Here is a 26,371-nt window from a genome sequence, read left to right as displayed (position 1 = left end):
CCACGAATGCCGTCATCAGGATTGGTAGCCTTTGAGGGCAGCACAAAGCATGAACCTTGATCGGGCTCAACAATGTTTCTGCATCCATTGGCGCATCCGATTGTAGCGTCAGACAGGTGTCTAACACGCATTCTTCTCCGCATAGCAGACACCTTAATACAGGTAAAACACATCTTTGCCACATTGGTCGAAATGATAGAAACCAAGTCATGTTCAGGTCTCTAAGCCGGGAGAGTCCCAGGATTTTTGATATCCGGTCCCGGTATCCAATGGCTAGGATTGTTTCTTCTCTTGTCGCCAGAGTTTTGTCTGTGACATGGGTTGCCATAACGAAAAATAAGGACTAAGAATAGGATTCCTGCAATTAGTCCCAAGATCAGGGGAAGTCCGCCAAAAATCGAATGGACGAAATCTGGAAAAATACCCAGTATGGCTTTGAATGGTGTTAATGCCATCGAAAATACTGTCTTAAATACCTTTGAGACCCCATTGGTATCAGAAATATTTAAGATTTCATTTAGAATTTTCGCGAAATGTATGGGGGAATTAGTTGATAATAATGTATGTATCTCTGCAGTCGTCCTTGCGACTTGTAGATCATACGTTTCTTTTGATGACGAGAGCCTGGTAGGCGTCTGAAGAAGCACTGTTTTCATTCTGCTTAAAGTATCTATTCGAATAGAAGTAATTTTCAAATCGGGCCATGCCCTTGCCTCCCTGTCTGGGAAGGAGCTGGGGAACAACGAGCGTCCACAGCACTTGACCTTCGCAGTAGTAGTTACTAGATAAGGAGTCCCAGGCATAAGACTACAACATCTGCGGTCTACAATAAGAATGTAACTCCCATTATAGAGTCTTTGAAAGAATGGTTCTATTTCTGTTGCAGGTGCGCCTTGCTGGTGACATGAAAGGTTGTATGAATTCCCTTCACAGGCTCCATGCAAACTAATTCCGTTACACAGAAGTGTGCCACTTAGTGACATCGCACAATTGTTGCCACTAAGAAACACTTTCTGTCCTTTATTACTGACACATGCATGTGAATAGGGCAGGTTCCATGTTGTTTTAGGTTCCCCTTTCCCAATTTCTCGTACATGCCAGCCTGTATATATTTTTGGCAGTATTGAAACCTGAAGGTTGAGATTGGAATATTTATTATCCCATGTATTATCCATTCACTGACAGGTCGTTCTGACATTGTCACTGGTAATCTTTCGAGTTTTTCAATGCTCAAGATTGTATAATCAGCACCCCTTTGCGCCATACTGATTTGTCTATCAGTAAGGTTAAAGATTTGGAATAGTGACGTTGTATTGATTAAACGCCAAGGCACATAGCCTGAACGCAGATTTTGTAACGTCCAGCCAAGCTGTACAATAGAACGCAATTGTGACTGACCGTGTTGTAATAACAGTAAGTCTTGCGATAATATATCGATTGCTGAAGACACAATGCTGTCCAAAGAAAAAATTCTGGAGGACAGAGTCATTAACCCATTGTCCACTACAGAAAGTGATTTTTCCAAATTAATACGGTCAATTTCCCGTATTCTCTCTGCTGTTTCAATTTGAGTAACCTTCCAGGCCTCATTGTATGCTGCATATACAGAGGCTGCTATGAAACGCTTTTGACGCTGTTTGCGCGGTCCCATAGTGAAATCACGCAAGTCAGCACCATCAGTAAGTAAAGTTAGGTGTTGCTTAATTTCTGCCAGTGTGGAAGTTTGTAGCCATTGAAGGCATAATTTGCCCACACTGTAGGTGGTTATTATCCCTGGGTGATGTCTTTGAGGATATCTAGGGTCTGGCCTGGTCATTTTGAACCCCTGCGTTTTGTTCAGGAATCTGTCTTGACAGTTATTAGTATCTGTGGGCCAGATCAACCACTGTTTCCAATCAGGATGTGTTCTGTTTTGGTTTAATATATGGTTTACGTCTATCTCTTCATCTGTATCAGAGTTTATTGCTAAACATTGTTGGCTTTGGAATAGACGGTTTATTTAAGTCTTTGATTTTGGCTAAGCCAAGACAGGTGGTCTGTTGAACAGTGTCATTTAAAAATATCATTTGTTCTGGGATCATGCAGGCTCTAAACAAAGCTTCTATACCCTGTACTTGCCAATCTTTTGTACCCCAAACACTTTTCAATTCAACATTTTTGTCCCAATAATCAAAACCAAAAGTATTCATTTGTTCAAAGAATGAGTCTGAATATAACAATTTTGTGTTGGTTATCATGGTCTTTGTCCCTGTCTTGTTTGACAATTTAAAATAGAATGCTTCAGCATTACTTGTGTTAAAACCTGAAAAATATGAATATTTGTCGTAAACGGTTCTTGAGCTCCCTTTTGGAGGTGTTGCACAATGTTCCCATTGATTATAATTTAAAACATTTCTAGGTTGTGCAGATCTATGTAAAAAATGGTTACCATAGTGGTTATAACAGTACATACTATCATAATTGGTAGAACCCTGCAAATAATCATGTTTGGTAAATTTAGCAGACATTACTAAATCAGACATCATATTATTAATGCTTTCGAAGTCCCAATCATCAGCAAATGAGTTTGGTTTTACAAAGTCACTCAAGGAGATCTTAATTTGGTGTGGATATTTCAGGATCTCGACCGGACCATAAATTTCATAGTCAGTGTTGTCCCAGGCTACCCCACCAGGTATCGGATTGGCTGTGAAGTTGGCTGAAGAAAGTTCTCTTTTCTCGACGTGTGAAGATGTGTGTGGTTTGAGGATCAAGTTGATTTTCTGACTTGCTGTGTCCATTTTAGCATATTTTCCCTCAATGAAGCGTCCCAATGTTAGTATCATGATGAGCCAAAGTATGAGGATAAATGCACCAAAACCCACCCAAAATTCAATCCATGGGGAAATCAGATATGTTTCTTTCAGTTGTTTCAAAAGTTCTTTGGCTTTATCTTTAAAGGTTTTTGATGATGGCTGTGTCTTTGATTCACTGAAGCCTTCAGAGGAATCATCGAAGTTTATGAAGTAGCCAGATGCTGTTCTGTCAATTGTTCCAATTGCTTCAGGTTTACTGTTTCTTGCATTTTCACTTGGTACTTCATTATAGATTGGTGTGTCTCTGCTAAATGTTTTTATTTGGGTTTTCAGAGGTCTGAGTTCTATTGCATTGTTGCATAGTCCTTGTTGTTCTTCTGTAGGCGTTTCGAATGTGATGAGCCTCTTCGTTAGGACCTCTGTACTGGTAGCAAACCTTGGTGTTCTGCTACTTATTGGGAGTCCACTTGGCCTACTGTTTGTTATCGGCCACATGTTGTGGTTTTACCAGGTCGATGGATACAACTCGGTTCTCCTTTTTACCAGCAAGTGGCGGTAGTACAACTGATCTTGTCCCGTTGACAGACAAGACAGGAACTGCTTTTCTGTAAGAAGGCCCAAATTCCTTCTTTACCGCGATCTTCTCCCTGACTAGATCCCCGACTTTAGGAATCCAGACAGGTCTTGCTGGGACAGGTGGTGGTTCTTCAGTGGTTGTTGGCTGTTGTTTCAACTTTATGTTGCTCAGGTCTTTTCTTGTTTTGTTTAAGTCCTGCAAAATAGCCAAACGGTCTTTGATATCAAAGCTTTTTTCTTTCATCACTGAAGTCTGACTGTCAAGGTCAGAGATAATCATCCTAGTTCCGAATAATAATTCGTACGGACTGAATCCCTTCAGAGAATTTCTTGGCAAGTTATTGAGACTACGTTGGACACTTATTAGATGTTTGACCCACCCTGCTCCCGTACCTAATATCCTTTCCGTTATAGATTGCTTTATGACTTGGTTTTTTCTTTACACCATCCCGTACCCTCAGGAAGGAAGTGAGAAGATTCCCGCTGGGCTATGCTCATTTGGCCATGTTTCCCCCATGCTTGAGGGCTAGAGTGGAGACAATGGTCAAACATAGCATGCTCTTAGCGTATATGCCATTTAGACTCGCAAATCTTTGTATAACAGTCCGGACGTCAGCCGAGTGCTGGTGATCTACATTATAAGTGGAACTAGCCTGTATATGTTAATCGCAACCCTTCCTTTTTACTCCTGATTTTTTCTGGAGTAGAACGACGAGGTATTAAACTGTTTCTCTCCCCACTGCGATCTCTGTTGCAGTTTGGGCAGTTTTTTACAAACATGGTGTGACGCAGGCTCATGCCTGGCCACCAGTACCTTGATTGTAATTCTTCCAGAGAATCTTTTAGTTTGAGGTGTCTGAGACCCTCGCCCATATGTGCGTCTGCGATTAACAAGTTTCTCCTGTCCATGTTTGGAATCACTCTATCCCCCACTCCAGGGATTCGAGCAAAAGGGACGGAGTTTGCATCGATTATGTATGTATAATTGAGTGGATAGTTGATCGGTAACGCTGAGCAGTCGCCTTTTGATGACGTTTTTACTGCCAGCACTGTTTCACCGTCAATGTATTTTAATGTACGCTTTTTTCGATCTACGGGAGCCGATTTAGTGGCTGCCGCTGTGGCTGTCTCAGCCAATGAATTCCCTGCAACGTGAACGCCATCACGCTGATGACTCAGTGAGTGTGTCACGTGAGTCTTTGGTAGTTCTTTTTGTAAAAGAGCTATTTGTTCCCAGAGCAGTTTCTGCTTTATTGGTGCATCTGTGTCATCTTTGTAACCGTTTTGAATCCATGTCTGCAAATCCTTGTTATATGATTTGACGCAGTAATATGAATCTGACACTATAAGTGTCGGGAATTCGCGATCCGCATTATCTAGCGCCATTTTCAATGCTATTATTTCTGTTTGTTGTTCAGAATTAGTTTCTACTGAGTGTGTTTTTGTTAATAGAGGTTTTAGTTTACCTCCGCGCCACACTTCTTTTGTAATCCCACATGTGGGGTTGTATGCTTGTTCTCCCCAAACGGGAGGTTGAGCATGTCCGTCTGTATAAATTACACAGGCGTAATGTCGTAAAGGCAGAATATCGATTGGCAGAGGGTATGTTTCTTCATATTCTAGATTTTTCAACTCTTCTAGTTCTGGATCAAGGTAATAGTATACTTTGTCCGTTGTGATTGAATTCACCCATTGTATCCACTTTGGATTCAATGTTGTTGTTGGTAAATTACACGGTGTTGTTAGTGCCTCAAAGGCTGATTCTGCTGTTCTGACTGTGATATGTCTACCGTCAGCTTGATCTTTTTCTCTAGCTATTGCGGTTTGAACTGCATGAACAATTTTTTCTTTGTTGCTGAATTTCTGTTCAGCTTCTGTGTACAAGTGTGCATATTTTGCGACCTTGCCGAAGTCATGAACCTCGTTTATGTGTAACAAGGTAATAAGTGTACGTCTTACTAACGTTTATATTTAGTTTGAATAAGGATTAAGAAGCTTGCCTATGTGTATTCCTAATGATTTTAATCTGTGTCTGTAAAATATGGCCGCCGCTTGTATTTAGTTACTGCGCATGCGTCAGCCACACTCACGTGTCCTGACGGGTCTGCAGAAGTGGAGGGAAATTTATGCGCATGCGTAATTCATATCTTTGCCTGCAACGTGGTACTGCTCGTGCCACTGCTCTTGTGTATGTTATATGTAGCTAACATTTAGACTGCATAAGTATATTTTGTAGTGATAAGTTGAAAGTTCAAAACCAAATGATGTGTTTTCATAACGTTATTTCTATGTATTAATTTGTTTTCGCTTACTTTTCATGTACCGCGGGGAATGGGGGTCTGTTTGTACCGATGAGCCATCTTGGAGGTCCCTTCTGCGCATGATCGCCTTTCCAGGGACCTGACAACTTTGGCTGATGGAACTTAGCCAGCTGGCAGTGATGGGCAAGATGCTCCTGAGAACTGACCTGAAAAAACCCAGGAAAACAGAGACAATTGTCCTAGCTCGGCAACAATGTAAATTGTCACTCATATTTCTGCACAATTTCTCATGGGAACCCCAATCTCGCTAGGCGGTACCCAAATATGTAAATGTAGCATCTAAATAGACTGATATGATTGGTGTGTTACCCAAAGCCTACCTTAGGACCAATCAAAATTGGGGATTCTGACACTTTGCAACATTTGGGGGGTGGTACACTGACCCAAAAGAGTATATCTACCCTGGGTTCACCTAGGGAATTGTCCGACTTGTCTGGTTTAGCTGACCTGTCACTGACCCATCGTACTCAATAGGTGACTGAAGATACAGAGCGCTGCGGAGCACTCTGTCCGAAATTGACCATAGACTAAGGTTTTACTGAACCTTAAAGTGCTGGCGAAGCACTTTGCTGGGAGTTCGCTGACCCAATCGGGGTCTTGATCGATAGCTGCAGAGAGGGTGGAACGCAGGCGTTGCTTCCAAACTGCGGGTGTGGTCCTGTCCTGAGCGGTCCTGTCCTGAGGGTTTGCTGTCCTGTCCTGAGGTCCTGTCCTGATTCCTAATCTGAGGGTATCCTGTCCTGTCCGGGGTGTCCATTCTGCACCTGCTGTCCTTTGAGGGGTATCCTTCCTTGAGGGTTTCCTGTCCTTAACTGACCCGTGGCCAGGGTTTGGTTTCCACACCAGTCTAGGTAAATACTGCTCTAAGTTCCTTAAAACTTGCACCTTTCTACATTTCTGTCTTTTGCTCAAATAAAGAGACATCTTGCATACGTTGATTTTTCCATGCTTTTGCCGCAAACTATTGAAACGTAAAGTCATTTTGCATAATTTTTCTTGATATGTTCTCATGTTACCCTACCTTTTAGAGATCATATTTTGCATTGCAGTTTGTCATTTTCTGATATGGTCTAGAACGACCTTACTTAGATTTTCTAAAGAATTCCTGCCTTGAATGCATAGTATATTTCCCTTGCATCTCATAATTGCATTTTAATGATTACCCTGACTTTATTTCTCTATAGTTATGTACTTTTCATTATCTTGATTATCGATTGCCTTATTCTTGTAAATCTCATGCTTTCAGAAAACGAACTTTAGATAAACATTTTAAAACTTCCAGTTGTCCGTGGTCATTTACAACAGTATTGAATGTCATTTTGAAATTGCATTTGCTGCCTGATCCATTGAAGTCATAGGTACCCGTGTCGGTGGATGGTAAGTCGGGTACACTAAGTAATAACAGTAGGGAACACACACAATTGGTAGCAGCCCGTGAAGTCGCCTGGTCAATGAATAGTGTGGATTGAAAGTATATGGGCCCTGAAGCCGGAAACGGCGAAATCATTGGCTGGGTGACCTCGCGCGCTCTATCAGTTTTCTGGTAGATCAGAGGATGGTTAGGGACTAGCTAAAGGTTAGACTAGTTAAGTCGGAAGCTGCTAGTACATTAATGCTGCTATAAGAGCGGCTGTTGCGAGGGAACCGATCACTCTCTTGTGAATACGCTGCTGAAATTCATGAATTGTTGTATTGTTATTATTCTTGTTATTATAATGTTATATGTATTAATCCATGCATTTGTAAACCGTATTGTTTCTTGTTGTCCGAACTCCCCGGGGAATTGAAAGGGCAAGTGGTGAATAGAATCCATTGTCCTGAGGTCACAGGCTTAAGGAAAGTTAGGTGCAGGTTAGGATAACCGGGAAGCACTAACTAGGGTTTTTCTGAATATATGTGTGAATAAATGTCAGTAACGAGGTTCATTGGCAAAATTCCCATAGTGGTGTAACCTAGTAAGGGTCACATCGGAAGAGTAGCAGGTTAATCGGAGCTTGGGTGAAAGCAAAGGGGTCCGCTAGGAAACCTTAGACTCGGATATATCCCGGAAAGAAGTGGATGAGTTTAGGGGAATAACAGGTTCACCGATGCTAGAGTGAAGGGTAGGCGGAAGAGATCTGCCCGCAGCGTGTGAAAAGTAAATGGAAGTAGTTTACTTGCAGTAAAAGAAATCTTTCCTGTCTAGACACTTGAGCACTGTGGCGAATGTGTATTTGTTGTAAAATAACCAAGCACTGAGCACTTTAAAAGGAAAGAAAGTTTCCGTTACCTTGTGAAGGGAGGGAGTCAGTCGCGAAGCGCCTCTGACGTCACTCCGTGCCGCGCTGGGATTGGTAGAAGCAGCGGGCGGGTAGCGGGGCTGGAATTGTAAAGGAGGGGTGAAGCGCCGGAGCGTGAGAACAGTCTCACGAAGGGGCCGCGCACCCATTGGCCGAAAATACTTGAACGCGTGCACCTCATTGGTCGCACGGAATTACAAGACGCGTTCTGATTGGAGGTGACTTTGTAAACAGAGTTAAGCATAAAAATCGTATGTGGCACTCGTATTGTCCAGAGACTAGACCCGATCCAAGAAACCAAGGGTTTGAAAGGGATCAGTGGAAAGCTAATAGATACGATATTATGTACGGAGCTAAGAGAAAGATGTCCCTTGTAAGCAGGGTAAAGAATTTCTTCAAAACGGACAACCCGATTAAGTCTAGAGAGGGCGTTACTATCCCGCCACCGAATACTCCTGCCTCATTTATGATGTTTGACCGAGGGTACAACACCTGTGTGTGGTTGGAGAATTGGGTAAAGTACACAAAAGATGACGGAGTATTGGCTTTTCCGTTAGACGGTACTTTTAATGGTAGAATTTTATTTAATTTGAGAACCCGCATGAATGAATTACATCCCAGACCGAGACTAACGCAGTATGAGGCATTAGAGGAATGGGAAATTGAGGCTTTTGAAAGAGAGAAACCCCGAATGGACAAAGGTCTGACTAAGTGGTACCCCAGGCTGAAACAAGAGACAAGGGACAAGAGGATGAAACAGTGGAGGCAGAGCATGATTGTTGAGGGTCTGTTTCCTATGATGCCAGCATGTACCCCGTCGGGGGGAGAAAAAAGGACAGAAAAGTGTAAGCATTGGGGAGCTCTTGGAGAGTCAGATGATGAATTGTTAGATGACATCTTTACGAGAAGTCCGCCCCCTTATAATGAAGGAGCCCGACCTTCCAGTGCAGGAGAGAATCTCCAGCGTCCATCTATTAAGGAGGAGGACAGATCCCTATGTAGGGGGGGAGGGGGCCAGGTATTGCCCTATTTCGAGAAGCCCGAGCCCCCGGAGGTACGCAATATATATCCTAGAATGCCCGAGAGCTCAGAGGAAAAATATTCCCGTGAAAGAACATTTTTTCCCAGACCTCTGTATGAAAACGAAGAAAAGCCAGTAAGTTCAGGAGTACCCTTTTTGCAGCCTCCATATGGGGAAGAGCGTAGGTCATTGGGGACAGGAACTTTGTTCCCGAAACCAAATTATGGTGGGGGTCCAAGTGAAACGCATCCTACTGCCCCGAGTCTTACCCCTCACCTGACCCCACAGATGATACCTGACCGGACATTAGGAAGAGTACTAGATGAAAGGGAGCAAGAGGCCCTAGCTAGACAGAGGACAGAAATAATTCAGAAGATCTCCCAGTTAAATACCAGTCCTGAAGCTTTGACTATTCCGGTAACAATCGGACCAGTGGTTCCGTTGTACGGGAATAATCAAGGAGGTCTGAACCCTCCGGTTATGAACCCGATAATGGCCCCGCCGAGGCAAGAGCCCCTACTGATAGACGATCAGTCCAGTGAGTGTGAGTCCGAAGTGGTGTTCTTGGATCTACCAAACAAACAGACCGGAAAGGGAGTGCAGAAGAGGCATAATCCTTTTGATGCGAAAGAAATTAAATTAGAATCAGCAACAGGGACTAGGAGTGTTTCCTTGGTAACGACAGAAGAGATTGAAAATTGGAGTCGTGATTTAGAAAAACAGGCTCCGCAAACGAAACATTTAGACCTCTACAAGCTGAGGGTAGAAATAGAGGAATTGATGGCAAGAAATGTGGGGTTAGACAGATTAAACACCTATTCTGAAGAAGAATTGCTGTTCATGTGTAAAAGCCTTACCAGAAGTACCAGGGTGCTCCACGAAAAACTGACCGACACTGCAGCTAGTATGGGGATAGATATATCGAGATCGAAGCCCTTGCAGAAACCATACCGAGCTGAGTTCTCAGATAAGGATTTAGAGAACTTGAATGTGTCAGGGAGGAAGTTGCAGATTAAAGAGTTGCTTGCAGTTTTGCAAAAATGGGGAGACGTGGAAAGGTGGAAAACGAGGTGGGCACGTAAGAAAGATGAGGCCCGATCAAGACAAGCTACCCCTGAGGTCCCTCTGAGAGAAGTAGACAAACCCGAAACATTATGCACCATGCGGGAAGTACCAGGTGGGAGGTATGTGCACGTTCCATGGTCCAGACAGGATATTGTGTCCTTTACTAACGATTTCCCGAAACTGCGCGAGAAGCCGGTTGAATGGTACCGGCAAGTGGAAAGGTTCATAAAGGTGCAGAAATGCCTGTGGAAAGACCTGGATGGGTTTTTCGACATTGTGGTCCCAGTCGATCTATGGACCGAGTGTAAAATAGCTATAGCATGGCCTAGTGAGGAGTATACAAGAGATAAAGAAACAGGGGAACCTTCGAAGGAAGTCATGAGAAAGTATGAACAAGTAATTCAGCACTTGAAACTAAAGGTGCCAGCTAAGGAAACTGATTGGACCAGGATAGATAGAACAACGCAGGAAAGAGAGGAGACAGTGCACTCCTATTATGAAAGGCTGTTGCAGGTGTTTAAAACATACAGTGGTATAGATAACATCGAGATGAAGGACATGACGCACTTCATTTACAGGTTTGTAAACGGTTTAAGACCAGAAATTTGTCAGTGGATAAAAGATAACAAAATCTGTTGGCACTCCAAAAAGGTAGACGAGGTCCTGCGGTACGCAAAGTACTGCGAGGACGAGATGGCAGAAAAGAAAAAGGCTCTCAAGGAAAAAGTGATGTGGGCTCAGGTGAAGCTCGCAGAACAGCAGGAAAAGCAGTTGAGTAACATGGTCAAAAATACAAAGAACGAAGGCCCTGGGGGAGGGGGAGGAGGCAAGCCCCGGCCCAAAATGAGCAGGGAGGAGGCTATGAAGAAATTTCCCTGCCATCAGTGCGGCGAAATTGGACACTGGTGCAACGAGTGTCCTTACTGGCCCGAAGATAACCCCAAAACTCCTGATTTAACTCCACAGACGCAGAAAGAGAGACCAAGAAAGACTCAACCACAGGTAAAAACAGTTCAGGTGCCCCGAGCACCAAAGCAAGTATACAGGGGAAAACAGGCAGAGGGAGATGAGATAGAAGTCTGGGAAAGCAATGAGAACAGAAATGCAGCAACTTCGCAGTATCTTCTAAATGATACCTTCCTTTGTGATGACCAGTACTGACGGGGCCTGAGAGGGGAGGACGAGGAGTGCGTACTTGGCGCCTCCTTGCCGGTAGACCAGTCCGGACCATACATTGAAGGAAAGGTTGACGGAAACGATGTCACCTTTCTGTTGGATACTGGCGCTACCCGTTCTACTGTGAGAACAGTGGACGTTCCAAACCTACCCCTCTCGGGAGAAGCCATCCAAGTAGTGGGTGTATCTAATCAATTGATTAGTACTCCTGTTACCAAGCCCATGGAGATCTCAATTGGAAACTTTAAGGAAATGCATAGATTTGTCGTTTGTGACACCAGTCCAGTGAATTTACTGGGACGTGATTTGCTGTGCAAAATGAACTGTACCATCTTTTGCACACCAAAGGGTGTGGAAATTCAGACCCCAGATGAAGACGGCATTTATAAATTAATGTTAGTCAGACCTGACTCGGAAATTAAACGAATGACTATGCAGGATTTGCCCAAAGAACTCCAAGAAGCAGTAAAGCCAGAGGTATGGGACTTTACTGGGAAATATGTAGGGTTAATGAAAAATGTGGACCCCATACAGATAGCAATAAAGGACAATGCAGTATACCCCAATACTAAACCCTACAGGATGAATGCAGAAGTGAAAGCTGGTGTTGCTGTGGAAATACAGAAATTGTTAGAAGGAAACATCATACAGGAGGTGATGAGTAGCCCATGTAACTCTCCGATTATGGGCATTAAGAAGCCTAGTGGCAAGTACAGAGTAGTACAGGATCTACGAAAAGTCAACAAAATAGTAGTTCCCTGTTGCCCTATTGTCCCGAATCCAGCAGTGATTCTGTATCAGATTCCCTGGGATGCTGAGTGGTTCACCGTGATAGACTTGTGTCATGCATTCTTTTCCATTCCCTTGCATCCAGATAGCAAATTTCTTTTCTCATTTGCCTTCGAAGGTCACGTGTATTGCTGGAACCGGGTCCCTCAAGGGTATACAGAGAGCCCCTCTATCTTTAATCAGATCTTGAAAAAATGTTTGGAAACTTTAGTCCTACCTGGGAACTCTGTCTTAGTGCAATATATAGACGACCTCTTGGTGGCGTCTAAAAGTCATAAGGATTGTGTGATTGACACCATTGCCCTACTGAATCACCTGTGTGAAAAGGGACATAAAGTGTCCCCTGACAAGTTACAGTTTTGTGCAAAATCGGTGAAATATCTGGGGCACCAGATAGAAAAAGGTGTCAGAAAAGTGACATCGGAAAGAGTGAGAATAATTCAAAAGATGCAGTTGCCCCGTACTCAGAAAGAAATAAGAATGTTCCTGGGTGTGATAGGATACTGCAGGCAGTGGATTCTGGGATTTGCAGTCCTAGCCAGGCCCTTGATAAAAATGACTAAGAGAGGAACACCCGAAATTGTAGAATGGGATGATGAAAGCTTAACAGCCTTCACCAAACTACGAGATTGTCTGTGTACTGCTCCTGCACTGGGAATGCCAGACTATTCCAAAGAGTTTGCCCTATTCTGTGACACTCGCGATAATTGCGCATTGTCAGTCCTAACTCAAGAACATGGCACAACGAGAAGGCCTGTGGCATATTTCTCTGCCACCTTAGATCCAGTGGCTGCTGGATTACCAGGTTGTCTGAAAGCAGTAGCTGCTACCTGTGCCAGTTTAGAACAGAGTGAGTCAATTGTCATGGGACATCCGGTAACTGTGTATGTTCCGCATGGAGTGGTAATTTTGTTAACCAGAACAAAAACACAGTATCTCACCCCTAGTCGACTGACTAAATATGAGAGGATTCTTGTGGGTGCTGCAAATGTAAACATTGTCAGGTGCAGTATTCTGAACCCAGCCACCTTACTCCCCGACCCAAAGCATATGGAAGGGGGGGTGGATGATGAACACGATTGTATTGATCTAACTGAATTCAATACCAAGCCACGCCCAGACATAAAGGAAACGCCATTGCCTGTGCATGATAAAGAACTATTTGTAGATGGGTCATGTCTAAGGCATGAACAAGGAGGCCTGAGTGCTGCCTATGCAGTAGTGTCCCTAGAGAAAATTGAGGAAGCAGGTTATCTATATCACATCAAGTCTGCACAAGTAGCCGAATTGATTGCTATGATAAAAGCTTGCCAAATTGGGAAGAACATACGCATAACGGTGTATACTGACAGTCAGTACTGTTATGGGGTTGTGCATGACTTTGGCCAGTTGTGGCTACAGAGGGAGTTCCTGACTTCATCAGGTACCCCTATTCGAAATGGAAAAGTTGTCCAAGACCTTTTAGAGGCAATCCAGTTACCAAAGGAACTGGCAGTGGTAAAATGTGCTGCTCATAAGAAGAGCATGGACAAGGTATCACTGGGAAACGATTATGCTGATCGAGTGGCCCAATGGTGCGCAAGAGATCGGTATATCGTGAATCCAAAACGAGGGGGGCCAGGAACCAGCTGCCAACTTCAAGTGTTTGAGGAAGTGCCTACATGGGATGAAGTGAAAGAGTGGCAGCAGGCGGCACCTTGGCAAGAAAGAGAGAAGTGGAAGGACGATGGGTGTAGACCAAGACGTGTGGATGGTGTCATCTTAGGTCCAACTGGTATGCCTGTATTGCCTAGACACTTACTTAGCACAATGGCGAGGTTGATACATGAAGGATCACACATTGGTAGGGACGCCATGATTCTAGTGTTCCAACAGACTTGGTACAGTAAAAAGTTCAGGAAAGTAGCAGAGTCCCTCTGCCAGAGGTGCCTGTCATGTCAAAAGATGAACCCAGGGAAGAGGACTGTGGTGGAACTGGGGAAAATTGGGAGGTCTGGGGGTCCCTTTGTAAGGATACAGGTTGATTTCATCACCATGCCCCGGTGTGAAGGAAAGCGATATGTCCTTGTCATGGTCTGTTTATTTTCAAAATGGGTGGAAGCTTTCCCTACTCCCCAAAATGACGCAAAAACAGTAGCTAAGTGTTTATTAAAAGAACTGATACCTAGGTTCGGGGTTCCAGTCACTATTGAATCAGATCAAGGCTCACATTTTCAGAATGCAGTGATCGACGAACTCTGTAAGGCCTGTGGAATTTCCCAAAAGCTTCACTGTGCCTACCGTCCAGAGGCTTCTGGAGTAGTGGAACAAATAAATGGAACTATCAAAAACAGACTAGCAAAACTGTGTGATGCAACTAAACTGACCTGGGTGAAGGCCCTACCCTTGGTCCTGATGGGACTCAGAAGTATTCCTGATCGCAAGACAGGCCTAAGTCCCCATGAAATCATTATGGGAAGAGTGATGAGACAAGCATGGGTGCCTGGAAGCAAACTGTTGAGTATTACTGATGATTTGGTGCTTGAATACTGCAAGAGATTGGGTGACCAAGTGCGTTCTATCTCTCGCCAGATCGGAGAAGACGCCATCCTCAATCCAACGACTCCTCTCCACAAACTGGTCCCGGGGGACTGGGTGAAGATAAAGAAGCATACTCGGAAGAGCTGCCTGGAGCCAAGGTGGGGAGAAAAACGTCAGGTGATTCTGGTTACTACCACAGCAGTCAAATGTGCAGGGGTTCCGCGTTGGATACACGCCAGCCACACCCAGAAGGTACCACCAGACGAAGTGCCTGAAGCGGAAGGGCGTCCAGCAGAGGACTCTGCAGGAGCCAGACCAGAAGTAGCTGACGACGTACAGCCCAGTACCAGTCAAGCTGCAGAATCAGCAGACGTTGGCCCAAGGATAGTTGATGACGAACTACCAAGAGTCCAGCCTGCTGAAGGGGTCCAAGAAGCTGAGCCAGAAATAGCTGAAGACGAGCTGCCAAGCATATGGCCAGAAGAGTGGATTCCCTTGATTGATCTCACCGAAGACTCCATCCGAACAAGTGAACGACTTTGGGAAGGTAGAGAGTGGACTAGAGAGGAAAAGCAAGGCACAGGCGAAGAACCTCAGACTCTTGAGATTCACATCAAAACTGAGGAAGGAGAAGGTCAGACAGGGACAGAGCACGTGATTAATACAGAACAAGTGAATAAGACGGAACAAGTGCCCGATACTGAACAAGTGAAGGATCCTGAACAAGAAAAGAATACAGAACAAGTGATTGATACTCCTCCACTGACACCTGATATCGGGAAGGGACAGACTAGACATAGTGTAATAGTTCGAGCAGAAGAAAGTCCAGAGATCGAAGTGCTTGAACAGGATCAGATAGAATTAGAAGAAAGTGTTCAGGAAACAGAATCAGAGACACTTGAAGAGCAAACACACAGTATACCTGAACAAGGCCAGATTAGTACCCAGGCAGAAGAAACAGATGCTAGCCCTGGAATTAGTCAGATAGAAGAAGAAGAAACTGAAGCAGAATTGCCACAAGCTAATGAAAATAAGAGGGCAAGAGAAGAAAACGAAGTCCAAGTACCAACTAAAAGACTTAAGAAAAGAAAGCATCTTGAGCCTAGATACATAAAGAAATTGAGATTGAGAATAAAAACAGTAGAAGAAAAACGGGCAGAAAAAAGGAGAAGTGCTCGCATAGCAGAACAACCAGAAGACACTTCCAAAAGAAGGAGTGATCGGATAAAAAGACAAAACAAAAAGTACAAGTCACCTGAATGGACACTTGTGTTAGAAGAACTTGAAGATCTCGATATCACTGACGTAAGCGACGGAGAGCCCGTCCCTGAGTACTCTGACGAAGAGGAAGAAGAGCCACCGTGAATTTGCACAAAGTAAGATACTTGTGTAGAGACACAAAGAGGGGTTGAGAAACTTCTTCTGAAGCCAAAATGTCTGATTCAAACGTGAATGGTAGACCTAGTCGCAGCTGTTGCAAAACATGCTGCAAGGTATGTGTCTGTAGTATAGTTGTCCTGATATTACTGTGGATAGGACTAACCATTTTCATTCCCTTTGCTGTAAGCAAAGATACTAATATTGTCCCTACTGAAATTGTAAATACTGACAGTGAAGAGCTGACAACACAGAGTGTAGCTAGACATGAGAGAGCACTGAGACAAACAAAACAAGACTTAGAAGCATCAGATGAGGAAGAACTACACTATCATAGAATCAAAAACAGGACACGCTTAAATGTTTTCGCAAACTTGTTAATACACTATGTAGAGACTATGGAAATTGAAGATTGCTATGTCTGCATGAAGCTACCTACTTCTGTAGCTGAAGGCGTGACATACCATCACTTGCCACTGACATACGGAATTTCCTGTAGCATTTTAGCTAGTTTATTTTACAAAAGAGGACCGTTACAGTACTATTACTCTAATAATGACGTGATCTTTTCTGAGCTTCCTATACGTGGGAACTTGAATCCTGTACATACCAAAAGTGACGCAATACGATACATGGGAGATTACTTCCTAACAATAGGTAATATCGACATAGCTGACGCACACAGAGATAACTTGACTTGTTCTTTGCATGAGCAGGAAAAGATGTTCCTAAACATGGCAGAGAAAAGGAGAATTAAAATACAAAAGAAGGCTAATGACGAAAGTCAGAAAAGGCCAAAGTGGGCAGAGAACATGGAAGGCACCTCAACTGGTGGGGCGGGTCCTGCTCTGTTGCTGGATTTTGAAAAGAAAGGCAAGCTATGTCTTCACCGCGAGAAGACTAGCTATTATAATAACATTTTCATTGGTTCCAGTGAATGCGAACATAATTACAAGGTAATTGGAGGTTGGGGTTTCAAAAATGGGTCAGAACCTGTGTTTCCTGGAATTTATTATATTTGTGGGGACAAGGCTTATTTCAAATTGCCGGATCACTGGTATGGAAGCTGCTATTTTGGCATTGTCTTCCCGAAAATATACCATGTGAATGGAGTTGCTGGAAGCAGTGAAAATACTAATGGCTTAGTGCGTAGTAAAAGAGAAAGTATAGGTGAAATTATGGGTAGTATTTTCAGTGCACTGATACCTGGAGTGGGAGTGGTTCTGAACACTCACAGAATTTGTAAATTGTCCACTATAGTGGATGTATTGTCTACTGAGACAGCTCATGGATTTCTGCTGGTCAACACCGAAATGGTTGCGATCAGATCAATGGTTTTGCAGAATCGACTTGCTCTTGATACCTTATTAGCGAAAGAGGGCGGAGTCTGCCGGATGTTGAAGGCGCAACATTGTTGCACTTATATTCCGGATAAAAGTGTGCAGCTCAAAAGATATGTAAGAAACATTACTAATTTGGCAAAGGAACTCAGACCACTCGAGGTTGATAGTGCCTGGAAGAGACTGGTAGATGGTCTCTCAAATGTAGGTCATTGGTTCGCTAGTATAGGTAAAGGCTTATTGCTCAAAGTACTGATGCCAATTGGAATTATAGGTCTCATCCTATTTTTCATATTTGTCTGTTGCAAATGCCGCAAGCACACAAAGAAGTATGAGGTGAATGCGAGAGAAGTAAATACAAGAGGAGTGAAACGGAGTGTGGATGAGCTCGAATTAGAAGAGATGAATAATCAGATCTATAAAAAGGTGAAGAATTCTCACCCTACCAATACTGAACGAGAAAAGCTGGAGCGATTGCTAGAAGAGATAGAATTGTATAAAGTGTGAAAGAAAAGTTGGCATCTGGTTCCATTTATTTGTGATGATAGTAAATATCATCAAAGAGGGGATTGATGAAGCAAAGCTTCGCATATTTTGCGACCTTGCCGAAGTCATGAACCTCGTTTATGTGTAACAAGGTAATAAGTGTACGTCTTACTAACGTTTATATTTAGTTTGAATAAGGATTAAGAAGCTTGCCTATGTGTATTCCTAATGATTTTAATCCGTGTCTGTAAAATATGGCCGCCGCTTTTATTTAGTTACTGCGCATGCGTCAGCCACACTCACGTGTCCTGACGGGTCTGCAGAAGTGGAGGGAAATTTATGCGCATGCGTAATTCATAGCTTTGCCTGCAACGTGGTACTGCTCGTGCCACTGCTCTTGTGTATGTTATATGTAGCTAACATTTAGACTGCATAAGTATATTTTGTAGTGATAAGTTGAAAGTTCAAAACCAAATGATGTGTTTTCATAACGTTATTTCTATGTATTAATTTGTTTTCGCTTACTTTTCATGTACCGCGGGGAATGGGGGTCTGTTTGTACCGATGAGCCATCTTGGAGGTCCCTTCTGCGCATGATCGCCTTTCCAGGGACCTGACAACTTTGGCTGATGGAACTTAGCCAGCTGGCAGTGATGGGCAAGATGCTCCTGAGAACTGACCTGAAAAAACCCAGGAAAACAGAGACAATTGTCCTAGCTCGGCAACAATGTAAATTGTCACTCATATTTCTGCACAATTTCTCATGGGAACCCCAATCTCGCTAGGCGGTACCCAAATATGTAAATGTAGCATCTAAATAGACTGATATGATTGGTGTGTTACCCAAAGCCTACCTTAGGACCAATCGAAATTGGGGATTCTGACACTTTGCAACATTTGGGGGGTGGTACACTGACCCAAAAGAGTATATCTACCCTGGGTTCACCTAGGGAATTGTCCGACTTGTCTGGTTTAGCTGACCTGTCACTGACCCATCGTACTCAATAGGTGACTGAAGATACAGAGCGCTGCGGAGCACTCTGTCCGAAATTGACCATAGACTAAGGTTTTACTGAACCTTAAAGTGCTGGCGAAGCACTTTGCTGGGAGTTCGCTGACCCAATCGGGGTCTTGATCGATAGCTGCAGAGAGGGTGGAACGCAGGCGTTGCTTCCAAACTGCGGGTGTGGTCCTGTCCTGAGCGGTCCTGTCCTGAGGGTTTGCTGTCCTGTCCTGAGGTCCTGTCCTGATTCCTAATCTGAGGGTATCCTGTCCTGTCCGGGGTGTCCATTCTGCACCTGCTGTCCTTTGAGGGGTATCCTTCCTTGAGGGTTTCCTGTCCTTAACTGACCCGTGGCCAGGGTTTGGTTTCCACACCAGTCTAGGTAAATACTGCTCTAAGTTCCTTAAAACTTGCACCTTTCTATATTTCTGTCTTTTGCTCAAATAAAGAGACATCTTGCATACGTTGATTTTTCCATGCTTTTGCCGCAAACTATTGAAACGTAAAGTCATTTTGCATAATTTTTCTTGATATGTTCTCATGTTACCCTACCTTTTAGAGATCATATTTTGCATTGCAGTTTGTCATTTTCTGATATGGTCTAGAACGACCTTACTTAGATTTTCTAAAGAATTCCTGCCTTGAATGCATAGTATATTTCCCTTGCATTTCATAATTGCATTTTAATGATTACCCTGACTTTATTTCTCTATAGTTATGTACTTTTCATTATCTTGATTATCGATTGCCTTATTCTTGTAAATCTCATGCTTTCAGAAAACGAACTTTAGATAAACATTTTAAAACTTCCAGTTGTCCGTGGTCATTTACAACAGTATTGAATGTCATTTTGAAATTGCATTTGCTGCCTTTCCTTTTATAGCTAGGCCCCTGATCCATTGAAGTCATAGGTACCCGTGTCGGTGGATGGTAAGTCGGGTACACTAAGTAATAACAGTAGGGAACACACACAATTGGTAGCAGCCCGTGAAGTCGCCTGGTCAATGAATAGTGTGGATTGAAAGTATATGGGCCCTGAAGCCGGAAACGGCGAAATCATTGGCTGGGTGACCTCGCGCGCTCTATCAGTATGTTTCTTCATATTCTAGATTTTTCAACTCTTCTAGTTCTGGATCAAGGTAATAGTATACTTTGTCCGTTGTGATTGAATTCACCCATTGTATCCACTTTGGATTCAATGTTGTTGTTGGTAAATTACACGGTGTTGTTAGTGCCTCAAAGGCTGATTCTGCTGTTCTGATTGTGATATGTCTACCGTCAGCTTGATCTTTTTCTCTAGCTATTGCGGTTTGAACTGCATGAACAATTTTTTCTTTGTTGCTGAATTTCTGTTCAGCTTCTGTGTACAAGTGTGATTTGAATGCAATCGGTACCTTTTCTCCCTCATTAGAGGTCAGGTATGTGAATCCGCATCTTCCTGGGATGACTCGAATCACAAAATTGTGTGTGTTATCACGTGTTTCTAATTTTGTTTTAATTAGCATGTCTGTTTGTAGGGATCTCAAAATTTCTGTGTGTATTTGAGTCCAATTGGATCTTTTAAAATCTGGTTTTATCAGATCATAAAGGGGTTTGACCCTTTCTGCGTAATTTGCAATGTATGTTCTTCCGAAATTTAGGAAGCCTAGAATCAACTGTAGGTTTTTTAGTGTTCTAGGTGCTTGGATTACGGCACATTTCTCTAGGAAATTGTCAGCCAGGCTTTTGCCTTCACTTGATAACTCATATCCTAAGAATAGGACTGTCAGATGGGCAATTCTGGATTTTTTAAAGTTGAATTTGTAACCCTCTGCTGCGAATCCAAGTATTATGGTGTTCACTCTCTTCAAGTGAGTCTCCAAGTCATCATCTGTTAAGTAAATGTCATCGACATAAGATAATGCTTCATCATCATATAGTTGTAGTAATTCTGTTACTCTCGCTGAGAATACCCCCGGGCTGTTCTTGTACCCCTGGGCTAACCGACAGAATTGTTTTTGAGTGCCATTTATTGAGAATGCAGTTAAATATCTGCTCTCTGGTGCTATGTTTTGACAAAAGAATCCATTAGAGATGTCCAAGGTTGTTTTGTATTTTTTGCGCACTATGTTATTCATTAGTGCAGCACTGTGTGAGTTTTGCACTGCAAAAGTTTTGCAACATGTGTTAAGGTGTCGGTAATCCAAAACTAGACGATATGAATTGTCTGGTTTGGAGACCGGAAACAAAGGGTTGTTCATTTGTGAGGTGCAAGTTTCAATCACCCCCTGGTATTCTAGCTGATCTAGTATTTCATTTACCTGTTTTTTAGCTTCTTGCTTAATTGGGTACTGCCTTTGTGCAGTTGGTTGTGATTTTAACTGGATTTTGTGAGGAGGAGAATCCTCATCCCATCCTACATGATTTTTATATAAGGCAGGAGCTAGAGCCACTGCCCACTTTCTAGCAAGTGTGTATTTTTTATGAATTGGAATTTGATTTGAGAAGGCAGGCATAATTACTTCTTCGCCATGAGGGCACTCCCTGACAAACTCTGGTGGCCAGTCTTTTTCAGCTAGAAGGATATCATAGCCCTTGGAGAGATTATCCCAAAATAGTCCCCTTATTTTCCTAGTCTTATCTCCCTCTATACGTAATGTTATTTTGTATATTTTGTGAGGTTTGCTAACTCTGGTGTCTGCAGTTTCCACTTGAAGATATTCATTCGTGTCCACTGTCTCCAGATGATTCATAAGGACTTTGCGAGCTATGCTCACTTCTGCTGCACTGTCTAGCATTGTCTGAGCCCACTCTCCGTTTTTCAGTTGTGTCCTCAGTATTCTCGGCATTGTTAACTACCTTGATACTGGCTACCTTCTTTTTTGGAAATTGTAATTTCTTTTTTAGCTGAGCAGGTTCCTTGTCTTTGGACTTGGTGTGCTCTTCTCTTTGTTCTGATCGTCCTCTTCTTTCCGATTTCTGCGAGGAAGTCTGAAAAGATTGAGAGGGACGTGTATCAATGTCTTGATATCTATCAGGCTTTTTTATATTATCCCTATTTCTAAGGTTATATCTTTTCCTAGAGGGGTCACTCTGGGGTGACCTGTGTCTTTGGTTCGGAGATTTCTCTCTTCGCCTAGGAGACCTTCCTCTGGACTGGAATTTCTTTTCTTTAGGATTGGATTGTTTGTTTCCATCCCAGTTCTTTTTTGGTGAATTATTATTAAAAAATATTTTTTCTGGACTTTCAGTCAGTTGTGGTTTTACTGGAATTCCACCTAAACTATCTCTACCTAGTTCCTCATAGGATTTTTCTATGATTCTGGCAATTTCAGCTGGTTGGTCTGCTATATCTGTCTCTTTTAACCTCTGGCGGATCGCCACGTTTGCTGCTTCTCCTTTTATGTTGGCTAATAGTATAGCCGAGACCTGCTTGAAGTCTTTCAGTAATTTCATACCAAGAGTTAAAGCGGGTTCTGGACCATATTCATCTTGAATTTGTTTTAGCACATCTGGTATTACCGAAATGGATGGAACACCGTGCGTTTTTGTGTAGATGGAAGCAAAGACTGTACCCCAAGTGTCACAGTCCTCAATGTGTGGTGCGATTCCCATTGGAAGGCAGATAGTCAGAATCCTGTGCTTTTCTAGCGGGGTGGTGTCAGGAAACACCGCCTCTATTTGGGTGATTTTTTGCGCTAGCCAGAATGGTATTTGTTCCCGTTTAGCCGGTACTTTACCTAGGCAGGATTGGATGTTCTGTGGTGTAATTTTATTTGTGTTCCCCTGGTGAGGGGTCAGCTGTGGAAGTTTAATCGCTGGCTGAATTGTTGATGTCCGCATCACATACTGAACTAATTGTCTATGAATTTTTATTAATTGTTTTAGCTGTGTTAACAGCTCTGCTGCAGACATCCCTTCGATGTCTGGATGTGGTGTGTATCCGGCTAGGACCGGCCACGTTGCTCCTGGTCTACCTAAAGGACCGAGCCTGGTGATGTGATTGTTATGTTTTAGGGCGCCATCAAATAAGAGCAAATGCTCTTGAAATTTGAGTGGTACTTCCACCTCCTCGGAAGGAGTGTACTCATTAGGAGGTTCCTCTATTTTGTAATAGTGGAAGTACTTTGTTACAGCATTTGCTGCTGGAAAATGTATCCATGAATAGTATACCTCTGTCTGCCGATATTCGTGTGCCTCAATTACGAATATGACTGTGCCACCTCTAGGTGTCAGTCCATTTTCTATAAGTTTTAAAGTTATAGATCTCCTTTTGATGACCGGGATGAGTATTATATCCCCGTCCGCATCTAGTGCTGCAGCATCAGCTGCTGCGAATTCAGCTGCTAATCTAACTGCCTCTCTTTCTTCTTCATTGTCTGACATTTTACTGTCTGAAGGTTATTTCTTTTGTTTGCAGATCAGGTTTCTTATGGAAACAAAGATTAGATGCACAATATTTTGGAACAGTGTATCCTTCAACGTTGACTTGTACCAAGAACCATACATAGGAGTTCCCTCCTGCGAGGTCTGGCGGATATAACCTTTCACCCACTCCAGACGTCTTTGGAGTATTTGGGAAAAGGGGTCTGAGTGAGAAAGCACGACTGAGTTACTCTAAATGTCTTACGTTAGTTTTATCGCCCTTTCCAAACACGTTGGGCGCCATGTAGTGTAGTTCCTATCATCCCAATAGGCTCTGCGCATTGGAATAATACCTACAGCAGTAAAGGCCTAGGCCAGACGTTAACTAGGTCTACTACTGTCGATACTAGACTTAACGTTTTGGGTTTGCCAGCTTAGCTCAGTGTTCACTAGAAACTTTCTCGAATGTTCAAGGAGGACTTAACTTCCCTGATTAGACAAGAAGGGATTTAGTTTCTGACAACCATAGAACATGACAACTTTGCTCTCCCCTAATCAAGAGTAAATCTCGAGAGTCGTGTGAACAAAAGGCAATTTATTTTACTCAGTCAGTACGTGCATTCTTAGTCTCATCAGAATGTAGAGAAAAGGAAGAGACGGGCGTGTTCAATAAAAAGGTGTTATTTATTGATCAGTCTCTTTTCTCATACAAGAGAAATGGATCGATATTATTGCAATACTTATAGCTAAGTAAAGTGCATACATTAAAAGCAATAGTATAAAATAATACTGTAAAAACATTGATATGGTTTCTAAGCCATAAGATGTTTTAAAATGAATAAAATATATTACATACACATATACATTTGACTAAACGTACTCAACTGGTGTTTCTAGATACGCCTACCCCGTGTACCTGACCTAAGTCTAATGCGTGGGCGGGAATAGAAAGTTACAGTTTAAGTTAAGTTTGTTTTTGCCAAGTGAATAACTAAAGAATTCTCTGTGAGGGGTTATTCAGTTCTGTACCTGGAAGTTAGGATGAATGAGGAATGGTATCTCTTTCTCTGGTCTCGATATTCCAGGCTGCCTGCGAGGGCTACCCAGAAACGCCGGTGCTGGATTCTCGGCAGGAGAAAGCAGCGCGTCTCTCAGCGCGTCAGGAAGGCGGGGCTGCTGCCAGCGGGGTCTGCTCTGCTCTTGGCTTCGGCAAGTATGGCTGCTCCGTCTCGTCACCACGCGTGTGTTTGCATAGGGCAAGATCGGTAATATTTATACCTTTAAGGTGCCGAGATTGACGTAAGGATGGACATAGATACGTCAATAAGGATGTCATACGACTTGCTCGTTAGCACATTCTTTTACTGAAGTTCTCGGTGAAATCAAAACAATGGCCGCAGGGTTTTGCCCAGGTTGTCATAGGTTTGATTTGTTATGAGAACTCCGTATGCCTTATCAGGGGCTGGAGGAATATCGCTTGTCTAATTAGATCGCAAGCGTTATGACCTAATCAGATAACACGTTCCTGTGCCGTAGTGTGACTGCGTCAGATAACGGTATCTGCATCATGGGGGTTTTCTGCCTCATGGGCTGACTGCTAGTTAACTTGTTCGTTTGTTTAACTAGAATAGGGTCAGGAATAGGGGGATCGATTCAGAACCTATAGGAATACATGACACCCTCTGATGTAGAACAAAGATGTTGGCCTATAATCCCTTTAGATAACTCTTTGGGAGAGGTCGAGCATAGTATTAAGAACAGTAAGGGGGGTAAGGCCCAAGGACCTGCCGGAGTACCCATTGATGTATACAAGACCGTCCCACTGCTGTGGGGACCTATACTTACCCTGGTATTAAATGCTGCAGTTTCCATCATTGTCCCTATCTATAAGAAGGGGGACAAGTCAGCAGCATGTAATTACCGTCCAATTAGCCTGCTCGACTCATCGGTGAAAATCATGAGTAGAGTGCTGCTGTTTAGGCTGGAAGAGTGGGCGGATGAGTGTGGGATTCTTGCGAGCTCTCAATATGGCTTCAGGAAGGGCCGAGGAACACTAAATCAATGCCTGAATTTAGAACTACTAATCGGCAAGTATACCAAGGCCAAGCCTGGTATTTTATATCTTTGCTTTGCCGATTTAGGCAGAGCATTCGATCTGGTAGACCACTCCATTCTATGGCCAGTCCTGTTGGAACTTGGCGCACCAGAGGCTATTATTTTTTTCTTAGCCAGACTTTATGATAAGATGCAAACATGTGTGCGCTTTGGGGCAAGTGGGGAATGTACCCCAAATTTCAGGGTAAAGCGCGGAATAAGACAGGGCTGTGTCCTTGTCCCTTTGTTGTTTACCCTTTTTATTAATGCTGTTGATTCAGTTTTTAAAACAGTCAAAGCCGATTCACCACAGGTTAATGGGTCAGGTGTGCCAGTTCTGCTTTATGCAGATGATGCTGTGCTTCTGTCTCGGACCCCCGTAGGTCTTCAGCGCCTGATGAATCGGTTTCCTGACTTTATTAAAGATAGAAAGCTGGTAATTAATAAGAGTAAAACCCACACAATGATTTGTGGTGCTAGTACCAACAAAAGACATGCCTTTTTTATTGATGGGGTGAAAGTACAGCAGGTGGAAAAATTCTGTTATTTGGGTGTTATCTTTTCGTATGATGGTAGTTGGTCTCAGGAACTAGTAAATGTTAGGTCCAAGAAGGTAAAAAGTGCCTAGGCAAGGAGTGTTTCTATTGCATTATATGGGGCGGGGCTGTGGGACTACACCAACGTAGGTTCCCTGCAGAGGGAAGAAAATACCTTCATTAAAAAACTTCTATGCCTACCTACTTCAGCCTCAACTGATTTGATCCATAGGGAAGTGGGGAGTGCCCACTTAAGTGACCTCATTTTATTAAGGCCTTTAATGATCTGGCGTGCGATTTGGCACAAGGAAGAGACAGCCTTTAATCAGCATATTATTAGGGATTGTCTCGACCTGGATAATTATACTAAGATACCCTGGCTTAAATATATTGTTGACAGTTTCCAGGTTATTTATGGACTCAATATATTGGTCGACCCATGTTCTGCCGGAAATTTTTCCAAGCAGGACATGAAAAATATCTTTATGATGTACAGAGCCCAAAAACGTCTAGTTGTTAATGGTCGCCTTACTTCAGTTAATCTTTACAATAAACATATCGAAAGAGAAGGCTTCCAGCTGTATTTGAGCCTTGTAACAAGACCAGCCCATAGGTTTGTTTTAACCAGACTTAGATTTGGAATGCCTCA

This window comes from Lissotriton helveticus, chromosome 2_1 (assembly GCF_964261635.1).
Source record: "Lissotriton helveticus chromosome 2_1, aLisHel1.1, whole genome shotgun sequence".
Classification (NCBI taxonomy): Eukaryota; Metazoa; Chordata; class Amphibia; order Caudata; family Salamandridae; genus Lissotriton; species Lissotriton helveticus.
The sequence above is the reverse complement of the archived record's forward strand: the minus strand, read 5'-3'. Positions refer to the sequence as shown.